This window comes from Petaurus breviceps, unplaced genomic scaffold (genome assembly GCF_028583685.1).
Source record: "Petaurus breviceps papuanus isolate PSGF00001 unplaced genomic scaffold, PetGlider_PUasm1.0 185, whole genome shotgun sequence".
NCBI classification, from domain to species: domain Eukaryota; kingdom Metazoa; phylum Chordata; class Mammalia; order Diprotodontia; family Petauridae; genus Petaurus; species Petaurus breviceps.
Genome location: NW_027185797.1, coordinates 8,938,348 through 8,955,549, shown reverse-complemented (window position 1 = coordinate 8,955,549; position 17,202 = coordinate 8,938,348). Strand labels below are relative to the sequence as shown.

Here is a 17,202-nt window from a genome sequence, read left to right as displayed (position 1 = left end):
TAACCATCTTCTTTCCTCCCTTTTTCTGTCAGGCCCCACAGACCAGTATACAGAAGAGCCAGTAATTGAAAATGGAGTCGGATGGATAAAATGAACAGATAAAATGAACAAATAAAGCTAGAAGCAGTTGGGAAGGAGCTCAGCCAAAGGTCATCCATCCCAAACTTTCCAAACAGCTGCCAGACCCTTATCCCTGCTGAATGCAGATTGCACATTTTTTTCTCTCCAGTTACTGGAAAAATTATCGGAAAACATCCAACCAATTTTGCAAAACTTTGACAAGACCTTCTTCTTTACGTAGGGCAAAGAGCCCTAGAACTAGAGTCAAAAGACCTGGGTTCAAGTTCTGACTCTCATACTTAGTAGCCATGGGACTCCAGGCAAGTCACTATGTCTCTGAACCCCAGGTCCCTAATCTGTAAAATGGGTAAAATAATTTTTTACTTTGTTTCACAGGTTGCAAAGTAAAAATGTTACTTCTTGTAGGAGCATGTGGACAGTGACACAGCACGGGCAGGTAAGACTGCATAGCCAAAGAGAAAGCCCTCTCTGGGTCTTATCTTGTTTCCCCTGAGTGAAAGGTAAGCTTCCAGAGGGCAGGGAGGGTCTCTTTTTTGTCTTTAAATGCTGAACATCTAGCATAGTGCTGAGCATGTAATAAGCCTACACTTAATATACACACAACATATAGCATAACATCAATATGTATATGTGTGTGCACATATACCTATATGTGCATATACATATATACATATACACATATATAAATATATATATACATACATATATATGGGGCTTCTAGGTGCCACAGTGGATAGAGTGCTGGGCCTGAACTCAGGAAGACTCCTCTTCATGAGTTCAAATCCATCCTCAGATACTCACTAGCTGTGTGACCCTGGGCAAGTCATTTCACTCTGCCTCAGTTTCCTCATCTGTCAAATGAGCTGGAGAAGGAAATGGCAAACCACTACAATATCTTTGCCAAGAAAACCTCAAATGCGTCACAAAAGGTCAGACAGGACTGAAATGACTGAACAACAACAAATATACAAATATGTATACATACACACATACAAAACCATCTCTGTCCTCAAAAAGGTAAATTCCTATTGAATGAATGTTGCAGGAATCACAGATCAACTTGAAACTTGAGTATCATAATTTCACTGGTCTGGAATTAGGTGGAACGCAATCTAGTGCTATACAAATATGAATTCTTAATATCAGGAAGGCCTTGATCAGAGAAAACACAGTAACAGCAGAAAGAGCACTGGCCAGGCGAGGAGTCATCTCCACCAGAGCTCCCAGGCTCCCAGTCCCCCAGAACAGTCACGAGCTCCTGCCTTGGGGTCCAGCAGCCTCTTCAAAGTGGCCAGAGCAGCCAGGACTGCCCGGACCAGCATCCCCACCTCCCCAGGCCAGCTTGCCATAGGCAGCCCAGCATGCTTCTCTCTCTTCTTCCACCTCTGGCCCTGGATACAATAAGGAAATCAACAGTATCATTATTTGGGGGAATAGTGCCCTATAGATCGACTCAGTGCCCCCTGTGAAGCCCTAGACTAAACTCCCTTCCCTGGACTACATTCCCTGTAGGCACTATTCCCCTGTGTCCTATGTGACCCCTTTTGAATAAAAGCTCCTTGGGAGCAAGGATGTCTCATTTTTTGAGTTTTCATTCCCAGTCCTCAGTGCCCAGGGCATAGCAGGCGCTTGATAAATGTTTACTGACTCTAGTTTATTTACTGAAGTGTTCATTAAGCACCTATGTGCCTTGGCACTCAGCTAAGCACTAGACAGAAGGTACAAAATAGTCCTTGCTCTCAAGGAGTTCACGGTATAATGGGGGACAATGTGAAAGTAACTATGTACAAACAAAAATTGTTGTGCAGTTGTTTTCAGTCACATCTTACTCTTAGGGGCCCCATTTGGGATTTTCTTCTCAAAGATGCTAGAGTGGTTTGCCATTTCCCCCTCCAGCTCATTTTACATATGAGGAAACTGAGGCCAACAGGGTTTGCCCAGGGTCACACAGCTACTAAGTGTCTGAGGACAGATTTCTTCCTGACTCCAGGCCCAGTGCTCACCCAGCTGCCCACAAACTAGATATAAATAAAATAAATTGGAGCTAATTAATAGAAGATAACACTAGCATTAAAAAGGAATCAGGAAAATTCTCTCATAGAAGGTGAGGTTTAATAGTTGGGGCTCGAAGGAAGCCAGGGAAATCAGGAGGTTGGAGCAGAAAAGGAAAAAATTCCAGGGATGGGAGACAGCCAGAGAAAATTCCCCCAGGGAAATTTATTCATTACTTAATAGCTGTGTAAACCTGGATAAGCCCTCTGAATCTAGGTTTATTCACCTGTAAAATAGATACTTTACTTCACAGGATCTTTATGAGGAATTTACCTTATAAAGTGTAAAGAACTACATAAACATGGGATGTTCTAACAACACCCACAGCCTTTCTGAAATCATGAGGGGCTCCTTACTTCTTGAGATTTCAGGTGGCCTTTCATCCCTACAGGGATGCTTTAAAGCCCAGATTACTATTTAAAGATGCAAATCTCTTCAAAATGAAATCTGCCCCCACTTAATTCCACCTTAATCAAAATCTTTTCCTGGTGTATTTGGACCTAATTGTAATTTCTGTATGATGTTGTCTCTGGGAAAAAGAGAGGGGCATGAAATTCAGAGCAATTCAATTTGGGTCTGCAGCTACTTGCCTTTGACTGAATAAGAGAAAGAAAAAAGCATCATGGAAACCACGATGAGAGAGTCCCACAGGGACCGCACGGTGCTTTCCAGTTAAATCAGAAGGGTTTTCCTGCGTTTACAAGGGATAGAAGGAAACAAGGAAGAGAGAGCTCAGTCATCAGGGGTCTTTACCAATGGCCTTTATCCCCCACCCCCTAAATAGCTAGCAGACTTTTAGCCCGACCTGGATGACCTCTTGGGTTCCTTCAAACTCTCATCAATGATCCTCTGACCCTTGGAGGATGCCCCCCAAGTCCCCTTCCTCTCTTCTGATTTAGGGTCAATGAATAGTCCCACTGCCTGAAACCTAGAAGAGCAATGAAACTGACCAGCACAGAACAGTATGGAAAATATAGTATCAGTAGTATGAAAAGAGCGTCGACTCTGACCAGGGTTCAAATCCTGTTTCTGACACTTACCTGGGCTGCCTTATACAAGTCACTTCATCTCCCTGGGTCTCTGTTTCCTCATCTGTAAAATGGCAGGGAGAAGGGGGAGCTAGATTTCCTCTGAGATCCCTTCTCGTTCCAAAGCTCCCATCTTGGGATCTTGAGTAATTAATTCACCAAATTGGAGCCACAGAAAGAGCTGCAAACTTCCCTAGGAGAAATCCAGTCCAGCTCCCAACCTAGAAGGCATGGCGGTTTCAGGGTTTCAAGTCTGAGGCTAATTCCTGCTTTGAAAATGTTAGAGGACAGAAGAAAGTAACAGATCTCCCTTAGCCCACACCTAAGCCCCTTGCACTGGGTGACAGAAGCATGGTATGAGGACCCCTATTTCTTCTGTGTATTATAGACCCCTTTGGCTGCCTGGTGAAGTCTAAGGCCCCCTTCTCACAGTAATGTATTTAAAAGCATAAAGTAAAAATCAGAGGATTACAGGGGAAACCAAATATATTGAAATACAGTTATCACCCTGTGGTGAAAAACCCCGGCGCCAGGCTCAGGCATCAATGAGTACGTTTAGCAGTGACAAGTAATCTAGAATCTGAAAGACTTTGCAGAGTTTCCCCAGGGATCAGAGAGCAGGACGAGCCAGAACAGACTTCTCTAGTCCCACCCACCCCTGCCCCTGCCAAAGTACAATCTCTCCCACCTGGCAATTTCTTTCTCTTTCCTCAGCAGTTTTTGCCACTTCATTCAAGCAATCCTTTGTTAGATTCCCAAAGACACCAGCCTATGACCTAGGGAGATTCCTACATAAACTAGGGAGAGAATCAATCACTGATTCACTGGACTTCAGAGTTGGAAAGGGCTTCAAGAGCCATCTAATCCTACCTCTACCTGAACAATTTTTTCCTTTACATCATATCTAGCAAAGGGTCATCAGGCATTTTCTTGAAGACCTCCAAGGAGAAGAAACCTACTTCCTTCTGATGTTCCCATTCCACTTTGGGATAGTTCTAATTATTGGGCATGGGCAGTTAAGGGGAGCCATGGTGCATAGAGCACTGGGCTTGGAATCAGGAAGACTCATCTTCACAAATTCAAATCTGGCCTCAGACACTAGCTGTGTGTCCCTGACCAAGTCATTTAACCCTGTTTGCCTCAGTTTCTCATCTGTAAAATAAAGCCACTCTAGTATCTGTGCCAAGAAAATTCCAAATCGGGTTACAAAGAGTTGGACGTGAGTGAAAATTATTAGGTAGATATGTAGGTGGATGGACAGAAGCTCAGACTACATATGCATACATGCATACTTGGATGCCTAGGTAGATAGATGGATATATTGATCATGAGATTGGGAGGGAAAGATAGATGCACAAAGCCTTTATTAATCACTTACTATGTGCAAGGCACTATACTACACACCGTGGACACAAATACAGGCAAAGGAGACAGTCCCTACTCTCTAGGCAAAGGCGACCCAGCGGAGAAAAGGGCGTGGATGGTCAACAAGGAAGAGGAGAGGGTTTGCCTTATGTGAAGCACAAGTCTGCCTCGCTGTAATGCCCATGCTTTGCTCTCAGTTCTGCCTCCCGGAGCTAATCACAACAGCCTTTCATGTGCTTTCATGTGCCAGCTCTTTAAAGACTAGAAGACAGTTACCCTGTTTCCCTTAAGTCTTCTCTTCTCCAAGCTACACATTCCCACTTCCTTCAGCTCATTCTCCTAGAGCAGAAACTCCACGACCTTCATCGTCTTTCTTTCCTTCCTTTGACTTCCCGCCAGCGGATCAATGCACTTCCTAAAATGTGATGCCCAGAAGTGAACACAATACTCTAGCTGTGGTCTGACCAAGAATTATGTCATCTAGATTTTTTAAAAGACCTGGTGAGGAGAGTGTAGGCAAACATGTGCTCCAGAGTCTAAGCTATTTTTCCTCTTTCATGGGATGATATATATATTTATGCCCATTTGGGGATCTCCCACTTAGGTTTGTGGGTTGTCCATAGTCTTTGATCTCTGCCCTGGGCTTCAGACCTGTATCCGTAACCGCTCACTGGGCATCACAACCTGAATGACCTACAGGGACTCCCAATTTACTGTGTCTAAAACCAAAGTCATTAGTTTGCCCCCTAAACTTCTCTCTCATTCCTATTTCTGTTGATTGTGAGACAGCTAGGTGTCAAATTAGAGTGCCAGGCCTGGACTCAGGAAAGCCTGAGTTCAAATCTGGCCCCCCTTAGTAGCTGTATGACCCTGGACAAGTCACTTAAGCCTGTTCATATCCATTTCCTCAACTACAAAACAGGGATAATAATAACGCCTAGCTCCCAGGACTATTGTGAAGATCAAATAAGACATTTGTAAAGCACTTAGTATGATGCCTGGTATGTAATAGGTATGATATAAAGCTTATCCTAACCTTCCCTACAGTCACACAGGCTAGAAATCTAGATGTCAGTCTTTAGTTTTCCCTCTCACCCACCCTTCATCTCCACCCAGGAGCCAAGTTTTGACAGCTCTGCCTCCCAGAATATTGGAGAGCCTTCTAATTGGTCTCCCTGCTTTCTACTTTTTCTCCCTAATCCATCATACAACTGTCAAAATAACCATCCTAATGCACAGCTCTGACCATGTCACTCCCCTCTTCAAAAACCTTCAGTAGCTCCCTGATACCTCTAGGATAAAATCTAAGCTCCCTAGGCTGGTATTTCAGGGTTTCACAATCTGATCCAAATCTACCTTTCCTAGCTCATTTCTCATTAATCCCCTATGTGTCCTCTCCATTCCAGCCAGAGTTGTTCCCAGAACTCATTTCTTGCAGTCTCTCCTCCATGCCTAGAAATCATGTCCCTTTCATCTCTGCCTGTCTAAACCCTCCTCTTCTCTAAGGCATTTCTCAGAGGCCAACTCCTTCTATTTCCTTCAGCTAAAAGTGCTTTCCCTTCATGTGTCGAAAAATCTGCGGTGGAAAGTCAGTGGTTAAACAAACGGATGTCTGTCAAATTGAATAGCATCTCCAGTTAGCCAGCTTTCTCTCAAGAAAAGACTGCTCACCATAGGAAGAGCACCACATTCGGAGTTAAGGAAAGGTGGTTTAAATCTTGACTCAGTAATTCATTACCTATGTGGCTTTGGCCAAGTCAATGCATGTTACCTTGCAGAACTTCATTTCCCTCATCTGTAAAATGGGGGTGGTGGGGTTGGTAAGGCCAGAAGACCTCTAAAGACCCTTCCAGCTAGAAAATGAATGTGCCTCCAAATATCTCCCAGTTCACTTAGCCCAGGCATAGGACTTGGAATCAGAAGGGACCTTTAAGACAACTGTAGGGCAACTCTGTCATCTTGAAGATGAGAAACCAGAAGAGTATCACTGAAGAATGAAACAATGTGGCCAAGACACACCAGGAAGAAATCTTCTAATCAAATACAGTGCTTCTATGCTTGATCCCTGCCAGAAGCCTTTCTAGCTTGCCAAGACATTCTGGGGATTGTGCCCTGTTTGTATGGACTTAGAGAACCCCGGGTTGCCTCCATAGCCATAGAAGTAAGATTTTAGTGGATTCTGAAGAAGAAGATTCCATTTACTGAGACGCATCTTTGAGTAGTACTAGGGCTTTGGGCCACCAGGGTCCTAAGTAACACAGTACGGTCTACTTAAAACTTCACCAAGATTTGGGAGATGCTCTGGATAGGTATATAAAAAAGGAATCCAGTTCTTGGGGTGGCTAGGTGGTACAGTGAATAGAGCACCGGCCCTGGAATCAGGAGGACCTGAGTTCAAATCCAGCCTTACACACTTAACACAAAACTAGCTGTGTGACCTTGGGTAAGTCACTTAACCCCAATTGCCCTACCTTCCCCTCTCCAAAAAGCAAATAATAATAATGATATAAATGTTATTATTGAAAAAATGCTCTAAATCACTATTAGTTAGAGAAAGGAAAATCAAAACAACTCTGAGGTACCACATCACACCTATCAGATTGGTTAACATGACAAAACACGAAAATGATAAATGCTGGAGATGTGGGAAAATTGGAACACTAATGCATTATTGGTGGAGTTGTAAACTGATTAAACCATTCTGGAGAGCAATTTGGAACTATGCCCAAAGGACTATAAAAACATGCATACCCTTTGACCCAGCAATACCACTTCTAGGGCTGTATCCCAAAGAGATCATACAAATGGGAAAAAGACCCACATATACAAAAATTTATAGCAGCTCTTTTTGTGGTGGCAAAGAATTGAAAATTGAGGGGATACCTATCAGTTGGGAAATGGTTGAACAAGTTATGGTATATGAATGCAATGGAATACGATTGTGCTATAAGAAATGATGAGTAGGTGGCCTTCAGAAAAACCTGGAAAGTCTTATATGAACTGATGCTGAGAGAAGTGAGCAGAACCAGGGGAACATTGTACACAGTAACAGCCACATGATGTGATGACTAACTTTGACACACTTATCTCTTCTTAGCAATGCAAGGATCTAAGAAAATTCCAAAAGACTCACGATGGAAAATGCTGTACAAATGCAGAGAAAGAACTATGGAGTTTGAATGTAGATCGAAGCATATCGTTTTCTCTCTCTCTTTTTTTTTTCTTTTTTTGTTCGTTTCTTCTTTCTTGTGGTTTCTCCCATTGGTTCTAATTCTTCTTTACAATATGACTAATGTGAAGTAGGTTTAATATGAATGCATATGTAGAGTCTACATTAAATTATACACCATCTTGGAGGGGGGAGGGGAGAGATGAGGGAGAGGAGAGATGGGGAGAAAATATGTTATGGAAGTGAATGTTGAAAACTAAAAATAAACAAATAAATTTATATTTAAAACCAAACAAACAAAAATCCTCCTTTCAAATGGCTAATCCCAGAAAGATATCAAGAGAGCAACTGGTTCATCGAAATGGATCTCAAAGTAGTGGATTGTTGGGGAGATGTTTTTGAGCAAGGAATGGGAATTGGGATGATTCATGTCCTTGGGCCCTACTTACTTTGGAGAGTAACAAACTTTTCTCTTCCTCTTCTCTCTGTCCTTCCCTGAGCTCAAAACAACAGAAAAGTCAATAACCTGGCATTCCACTTCTGAAAGGTTCTTAATCCCTGTACCAAGGATTGGTTGTTTTTTTTTAAAAGCATCTGCCCTTAGATTCTGAAGGATATAAATCCTATGGTGCTGCTCATACAGAAATGAACAGTCTTGCCCCTCCCCTTTTCTCTTCTCCTCTCTCTCTCTCTCTCTCTCTCTCTCTCTCTCAAGGAATAGGAATTGGGATGATTCATGTCCTTGGGCCCTACTTCTTTTGGTGTCTCCCTCTCTCTCTCTCTCTCTCTCTCTCTCTCTCTCTCTCTCTCTCTCTCTCTCTCTCTCTCTCTCTCTCTCTCCCTCTTCTTTTCCCCTTCTACCAGGCTGTTGGTTCCTCAAGGGCACAGCCCTGCCTTGCACAGCACCTACCAGCACACTCTTCACACAGCAGGCAGCATGCCATAGCAGAGCCAAGAAGACCTGGGTTCAAATCCTATCTCAGATGCTAACTAGCAGTGAAACATGGATCAAGTCGACCCTTATCTGTAAAAAGATAACACTAATAGCACCTGCCTTACAGGGCTACTGTGAGGGTCAAATATGTGTAAGAATGCTTTGTAAAAGTGAAGAATGAATGATGGCTGTTATCACAGGAACTTAATGAATGTTGTATTGGTTTATTATGAGATCAAGGAGTCAAACAGCAAGCATTTATTTTTTTGAAAAGCAATCGGGGTTAAGTAACTTGCTCAAGGTTACACGGCCAGTTATTTCTGGGTGTGGTGCTAAGTATCTGAGCCCGGATTCGATCCCCAGATCATCCTGACACTGGGGCCAGTGCTCTTACTCTTGGCTGCCCCTCAGCAAGCATTTATTAAGTGCCTACTGTATTCTAGGTACACACAGGAGAGGCTACTATGGTATACTGGATAGACCTCCAAGTTAAGGTCAAGTCCTGTTTTCTGTGACACAATGAGCATGACTCTGGCAAGTCACTAATGTCTCTGGGCCTCAGTTTCCCCATCTATAAAATGATAGAGTTGGACTCAAAGTCTTCTCAGGTCCCTTTGAGTTCTGAATATAACTCACAAAGGATTCTATTTCAGTCCCAAGTTCTAAATGCCTTTTTGTTGTTGTGCCCCTGTGGGCCCTTCGAGGATTCCCTTCATCCAGCGAGTTCTGGATTATACCTTGCTCTAACTACAGGTGTGGATATAAAGATATAATAATGGACATCGAGACAGAGTACTAGGGATGTAGGCATCACTGACATTTTAAAAGTTCACATTTAAAAGCACATGCTGGGGGCATCCAGGTAGCACACTGAGTAAGAGCACCAGCTCCAGTGTCAGGATCACCTGGGGATCGAATTCGGGCTCAGACACTTAGCACCCACCCAGAAACACCTGGCCATGTAAACTTGAGCAAGTTACTTAACCCCAATTGCTTAGGGGTGGCCAGGTGGCACAGCGAGTAAGAGCACCGGCCCCAGTGTCAGGATGACCTGGGGATCGAATTCAGGCTCAGATACTTAGCATCCACCCAGAAACACCTGGCCGTGTAACCTTGAGCAAGTTACTTAACCCCAATTGCTTTAAAAAAAAAAAAAAGAAAGAAATGTACATGTTACGTAGCCCTGGCCCACAGGACCAACTGATCAATATGACTGTGCTTGGGTTAGAGTGCAAACTTTTCAGAGGCCATGAAATAGAATTAGCAAGTGAGGATAAGAGCTTTACCTGGAAAGGAACAGAGAGACAAAGACACAGAGAGAGAGACAGAGAGAATGTGAGAGAGAGACACACACAGAGACAGAGAGAATGTGTGTGTGTGAGAGAGAGAGAGAGAGACAGACAGACAGACAGAGAGACAGAAAGAGAGCACTGTGGTTGACAGACAGGAAACAACAGAAAAGGAGTGAAAGGAGAATAAACAAACGCGGAGAAGTCCAATTATTTGCCCTCCCCCCAAGGATGCTCTAGGGAAATAATTTTCCTGCAAACCAGAATATGAAATTCCTATTTCCTTAATTCTGATCCTGGCTTGGCTACTACCTGTGTAACTTTATTCAACCACTTCTCTGGACCTCAGTTTTCTTACATATAAAATGAAAAGATTGGATGAGTTGATTTCTAAGGCCCCTTCCAGTTCTAAATTCTACGAAACACTCCAATCATAGGTATGCTGGTAAATGTTTAATTACCATCTCCTCCCTCACTTCCCTCCAAAAGGATTTCATACAACACACTTTTAAATTTAATATATACTGTCAACATTTTCTCCATCACTTTTTAAAGTCTAGAAAATTAAAATAATAAATGAAGCCCTGATCTGTGGCTAATTTCCAAGGTACACATGCTAAAAGTGAAAATTTAATAGTTGGCTGTGACTCTGGCTCCAACATACCCCTGACTCCAATCAAAGGCTGTGAGTTCAAGTTGGAAACTGGACTCCAGGACAGTAACTACTCTAACTTAGATTTAGGTTTAGCGTTAGAAGGGACCAAAGGTCATCTAATCCAATCATCAAACTTTACATATGAGGAAACTGAACCCCAGAGTGATTGGGACTTGCCCAAGGTCACATAGGTAATATGTATCAGAAGCAAGATTTGAACCCAGATCCTCTAACTTCCCTCATCCCCATCTCCTGGCTTCCCTGGCCTCTTTCAGGACAATGCTCAAATTCTAGCTTCCCCAAGGTTGCCTTTCTTTGTCTTCTCAGCGCTAATGCCTTCCTTCTGAGATTATTACACTGCATATATCTTGAATGTACAGCTATTTGCACTTTGTCCATCCTAACCATCGTCCCCCTCCCCGTGATGATGTGAGATGCTTGGGAGCAAGAATTCCAAAAAAGTGTTTTCATCTTTCTTTGTATCCCCAGTGCTTAGCACAGGGCATGGTCAGTTGCATAGTAACCACTTCATAAATGCCTCTTGACTGACAAGTTATAAAACGCTTGACAGATCTTTTCCCTTTTTTTCTGTCTGTTTGCCTTCCTTCTTGTTTCACTTCAAACACTCTTTGGATGATCTGACTTCTTTGGGTGTGTTACCAGACTTCCTGTGAACAATATTGTTCTTCTACCAGTTCCCTTGGTGAGAGAAGTCAAGTTTCTAAAGTTAGGAAGAAGAAAATCATTGAAAAGTAAGATGAGGTTGAAGAGAATTGTTTAGCAGCAGCAAGGGCATAGTTAACATCATATTCTGCAAATATAGATGAGTTAAAATCCACTCGTTTTCATGACTTTCTCAAGTGACACTTAACAATCTGGTCACTGGGGTGGGGAACCTGGTTCCCTTAACGGAATTTGTTCTATGAAGTTTGGATTCAGTCAAAGGGCTGCACTTGAGGACCTAGAGGGCCACATGTGGCCTTGAGCCCACAGGTTCCCCACCCCTTATACGAGAGAAACAATTAAGTGGCAGTCTATGAGTGAAAGCTGCCTTTGAAGACAAAGTGAAGCCTGGATGGGGAAAATGGACTAGGAGAATAGGGTTGGACCACACATTCACAGCTGATTAATCAATAATCAATAGGAATGTCTTAAGTGCCTGCCATGGGTCAGGCACTGTGCCCTTAGAGGCTGGGGGGTATGGATACAAATGATCTAGGCTCCAGCTTGATTGAGAAGATTGAGGGCATCTGAAGTCTGCTCCCTCTGGCTCTCTGCTCCTTAACACTCTTTGGCATCATCACCCACTCTTCCTTCCTTGAGACCGTGGAATCCTTTCTGAGACCTAACCTTTTAACATCTAACTTTCTAACATCTTCCTCAGGCTTCTCCTCCCCAAAGCTCAGCCCTCTGCCTGCACCCTTGGTCCCTGTCCTGCCTTCTTGGGGATCTTCCCCTATGAGTCATTCCTACGTTAGTTAGATATCTTTGATTCCTCCCTTTCTACTGACTGCAAGCAGGCTCAGGCCTCTCCAACCCTAAAAATGTTTCTCCTTGACCTTTGTACCCCATCTGGTCAAATGCTTTTTCCTTCTTTTTATTGCTAAATTTTTTTTGAAAGATTTGTCTGTGCTACATACCTCTACATTTTCCCGACACATTTTCTACTCAACTCCTGTGTTCTGATTTTGGCCCCAACCACTTAAATACTTTATTTAAAAAAAAACCCACCATACATGCATGTGCATATGTACGCATATACATGTATTGTGTATATATAGTTACATACAACTATATGACTATAGAGTATATAGTTAGTTAACATATATGTATGCCTTTTGTTGAGTTGTTTCAATCATGTCTGACTCTTCATGACCCCGTCTGGAGTTTTCTTGGCAAAGATCCTGGAGTGGTTTGCCATTTCCTTCTCCAGCTCATTTTACAGATGAGGAAACTAAGGCAAACAGAGTCAAGTGATTTGTCCAGGGTCACACAGCTAGTGAGTGAGGTCAGATTTAAACTCACATGTATGAGTCTTCTTGATTCCAAGCTCAGTGCTCTACTCACTATGCCACCTGGCTGCCCTATATGTGTGATATATGTATACACACATATAAACTATAGTTTTGCTGTATATATATTCTATATGCATATAGTTTATATGTGTATATATACATAATCTATCATGTAATACACATACATATATCTACATGTGTGTATGCATATATATACATGTATAGATAGATAAATGATAGATAGACAGACAGACAGACAGACACACATATCTATTGCATAACAGAAACTCCTTTTACTTGAGATAGGAAGGCCTCAGTTCAAAGCCCAGCTCAGACACTCCCTGGCTGTGTGACCTTAGCTCACAGGGCTGCTGGAAGGATCAGATGAGAGAACAAACATGAAACACTTTGTAAACCCAAAATCCCTGAATAAACATCAGCTATTATTGCCATGAGACAATGCAGTGTAGCAGATCAGGTGCTGTAAGATGGAGGTTCAAGTGTGCCTCAGATATCCCCAGGCTGTAGGACCCTAGGTGTCACTTCTCAGAGCTGGGTCCAACTTGGGGAGCAGAGACTGACCTGTATTAGGGTGAGTTTTCTCAGCCAGAAGCTCCCCATACCCATGAAATCCCAGGTCTGGTGTCTATTCCATTCTTTCTGCAATGTGTCTTTTGCACTCCTGAATGTTTGTTAAATGAAGGAATGAACACAGATAAGAGTCTGCTAATGGGTTTAAGAGAAAGCAAATAGAAAAAAAAAAAAGGATAAAGTCTGTACAGCCTGAGACTGGAATTCAAAATATCCATTTGTATTTCACAGATGGGTCCTAAGTCAAACGACAAGAACTTTGTCACCCCATTAAGCCCACATCCTCCTCATGTCTGCTGCCCAGCTCAAAGAGGTAGGTCAGTCATCCAGAAGGAAAGGAGGGGACGTCAGCAACCCCTCACAGACAGGGCCTCCTCAATGTCCTACCTCTCAGGTTCCTCAGTCCAGGTCAGCTTGTCCTGGCCTTCTTGGCTGTTCTAGGCAGACAGCCTCCAGGGGAAAAAACCCCAAGGAGCTCTGGCTCTTTGAAGGCCTGTGAGCAGCTGCAGAGAGGGACCCCAGCTCAGCCTCTGCCTGAGCCCCACAAAGAGGGCTGCATGCCTGTGCAGAGTCTGAAGGCAGAGGCAGTCCCTCGTGCAATCTCCAGGCACAAACCCAAGGTATGTAGAGTTGAGGTCGCCATCCGGCACTGGCTGGCTCAACGCCATTTTTCTACACTATTCAGGAACGAGGCAAAAGTGCAAAGGCAGAGAACCTTAGGGATAAAGCAGGAGCTAATCTTCCCCACCCTGATGACTCTCCACCAGTCCTTGGCTCTGATAGTAGCAGTCATCTCAACTCTTGAGTTTATAAATGGGTTACTTGGTTGCTGATTTTAAGTACTGTATCAGACTTGCTATTTTACAGATGAGGAAACTGAGGCCCACAATCTGTGTACTCTTATCAGTGCACAGCTCTGGAGCTGGAAGGGCCCTGAGTGCTCCTTCTTCCCTCCCTCCTTTCCCTTCATCTCTTCTAACTTGCTGAACAACTAAATGTCATGTGCTATTTCCTAAGGGCACATGGCATGGCTCTGAGTGAAAATTTCAAACTTTGCAAAGAGAAGCACAAAGTGCACCCACGTCCACATTACAGGCAGGGAACGTTTCTGATGATTCGTCTGGAAGCTCCTGACAAGCCTGGCTGCTTGAATTCTGAAAAGCTGCACCCTCTCCTTATCCTGCAGTTTGGGTTTTAAAATGCAAATGAAAGAGGCATTATCTTTATTAAATGCCATTAAAACAATGCATTGGTGCCCATCCATTTGTAAAAGGCAAGCTGATTACAAGCAGCCTGCTGAAATTGGGCTGAAGAGACAGATATTTCAAACTAAATTTCTATCAGACTGGGGCAATGCTTTGTTGTCTGGGTGGTTATGCCTTTAGTCTGGCCTCTTTGCTGGGGGTGAAGGCTTCTTGGTAATGCCATGAGCTCAAGTAACACCATGGTAAAGTCTGTATTCTGAACAATCTCTGCCCAGAAAGAGGGAAAGCTGACATGTTAATAGCCACAATCATCAAGCAGGCTGGCCGCTAAGTCTCTAGTCACAGTGACCCATCCACTGAGGAAAAACACCTAATGGCCTCTCTGCTTCTGTAGTGATGGCCACAGGGTGGTGGGAAATAAGGCAGAGGATTCCAGGTCCAAGTATTCATATAACAACTGGAACTCTAAATATGAGAGAGATGCTCAAAGGAAAATTAGTCCAGCCAGTCGGTCAACAAGTATTTATGGAGTCCTTACTACGTGGTATTGGCATTCTTCCTATTAAGGAAACCAGAAGACATATAGGAGTTTCAGCTGAACGAAAGGATGGCTCATCAGTTTTCCTGAGAAGCAAGTCTGAAAGTGTTTATTAAATACTCACTTGTTCTAAGTACCAGGAAACATATATGAGCAAAAAAAGAAAAAACAGTCCCTGTTCTCTGGGAGCTTATATTTAAGGAGGAAGATGACACAAAACAAGGAAGCTGGAAGGGGGTACGGTGGGGTTGGGTTGGAGAAGGCACTCCTGCAGTGACATGGTAGAGAAAGAAGTCAGTAGAATCAGGAGCAGAGACCAGAGAAAAATGAAGGAATGAACATGACTGACCTAGGTGCTTCCTTAAAATGAAGTTTCCAGGAAAAACTGACCCATCAAAAGAAAAAAACACAGAAAAGGGGAGATTTTACAGAGTGAGGAATAGAACAGAGAGAGGAATGAAAGAGTGAACTAAATCAAGGCCAGTTGTGGAGGTGGAGGAGCTGGTCAAGCTGCGGTCACCTCATATACTCCAAAGTAACATGCAATATCATTTCATGAGTCACTTTTTCATCTCACAGGATTTCAGAGTTGGTGAGGACCTCAGTGGCCATCTAGTCCAACTCATACCTGAAAAAGAATCCTAGATCCAACAAACTCAAAAAATGGCCATCCATCATTTACTTCAAGAATTCCATAGAGGGGAAGTCAAGATGGTGGAGTAGAAACAGGACTTCTGCAGGGCTCCTGCTTCTACCTCCTCCAATTCATGTAAAAAATGACTCTAAACAAACTTTGGAGCTACAAAACCCACAAAATGACACAGAGAAGCTAACCTCCTGCTGAGGACAGCCTGGCAGGCCGGCAGGAAGGGGCCAGTGCAGCACTCTGGGATCCAAGCCCAGCCACACAGTGCTGGAGATTTTAGCCTCAGGGAGGCCACAACCAGCTGCCAGCTGGAGGGACTTCAGATCATCAGCAGCTGTGGTGGTTTCCAGAATTATCAACCCATAGATGTGAAGGACAAAGTGAGAGGTCAGTGCAGCATGGACTTTGGGACCTGGAAGTTCGGGAGTGTGGTTCGGCCTTTCCTCTGAGGCAAGAAGAGGTTGAGGCATGTTGGCCGTCCAGCCATTGCAGTGTGGCTGCTTCAGAGCTCCTGAGCTGCAAGTGACCAGTCTGAGGAGTAATTGTTCTTGCTTTAACCTGCTTGGATCTGGATCACTGTCTGGGGTGGAGGTGCTGGGGTGTGTGACCAGTGTGCCAGAGTATGTGGAGGCTTCAGAGAGGGCAGCCAACTAACAGCTCCAGCAGCTGAGAAAATGTGAGATATTTGGGATAAAGCTCTCCTCTCTGGAAGCAAAAAGCTCAAAAGTCAAGTAATTGAATGGCAACATGAGCAAGCAAAGGAAGCAAAGCAAGCAGAGCAATCTGATGTTAGACTCCTATTTTGGGGACAAAAAGGATCAAAACATTGAACAGGAGGAAGACAGCAAAGTCAGAACTGCACCAAAAGCTTCCAACAAAAGAATAAGCTGCTTACAGGCCACAGAGGAGCTTAAGAAGGATTTTGAAAACCAAGTAAGAGTACTGGAGGAAAAATTGGGAAGAGAAATGAGAATGATGCAAGAAAATTATGAAATGAGAATCAACAACCTAACTGAAAAAATACCTTAAAAAATAGACTATCTCAAATGGCAAAAGAGACTCAAAAAGCCAATGAGGAGAAGAATACCTTAAACAGATGAATTGTCCTGATAGAAAAAGAATCTCAAAAGCTCACTGAAGAGAATCATTCCTTCAGAATTATATTGGAGCAAATGGAAGCTAGTGACTTTATGAGAAATCAAGATACTATTAAACAGATACAAACAAATGAAAAAATAGGAGGCAATATGAAATATCTCATTGGAAAAACCACTGACCTGGAAAATAGATCCAGAAGAGATAATTTAAAAATTATTGGACTACCTAAAAGCCATGATCAAAAAAAGAACCTAGAAATCATCCTTCAAGAAATTCTCAAGGAAGATTGCTCTGATGTTTTAGAACCAGAGGGGAAAATAGAGGTTAAAAGAATCCACCGATCATCTCCCGAAAAAGATCCCCAGAAGAAAACTCCTAGGAGTATTATAGCCAGGTTCCAGAATTCCCAGATCAAGGAGAAAATATTACAAGCAGCCAGGGAGAAACAATTTGAATATTGTGGAAACACAATCAGGACAACCCAGGATCTGGCAGCTTCCACACTGAGGGATCAAAGGGCTTGGAATATGGAGGTC

At 43.2% G+C, this 17,202-nt stretch overlaps 1 protein-coding gene across 1 annotated transcript in view; it reads right to left on the bottom strand.

Moving 5' to 3' along the window:
• Positions 1–13,748, bottom strand: part of PLCL2 (phospholipase C like 2) — a 325,894-nt gene extending 312,146 nt beyond the window's left edge. The window contains exon 1 of the mRNA XM_069088438.1: positions 13,567–13,748. The gene's annotated coding sequence lies outside the window, so the exon portion shown is untranslated. The remainder of the gene's footprint in view (positions 1–13,566) is intronic.
• Between the last annotated feature and the right edge of the window lie 3,454 nt (positions 13,749–17,202).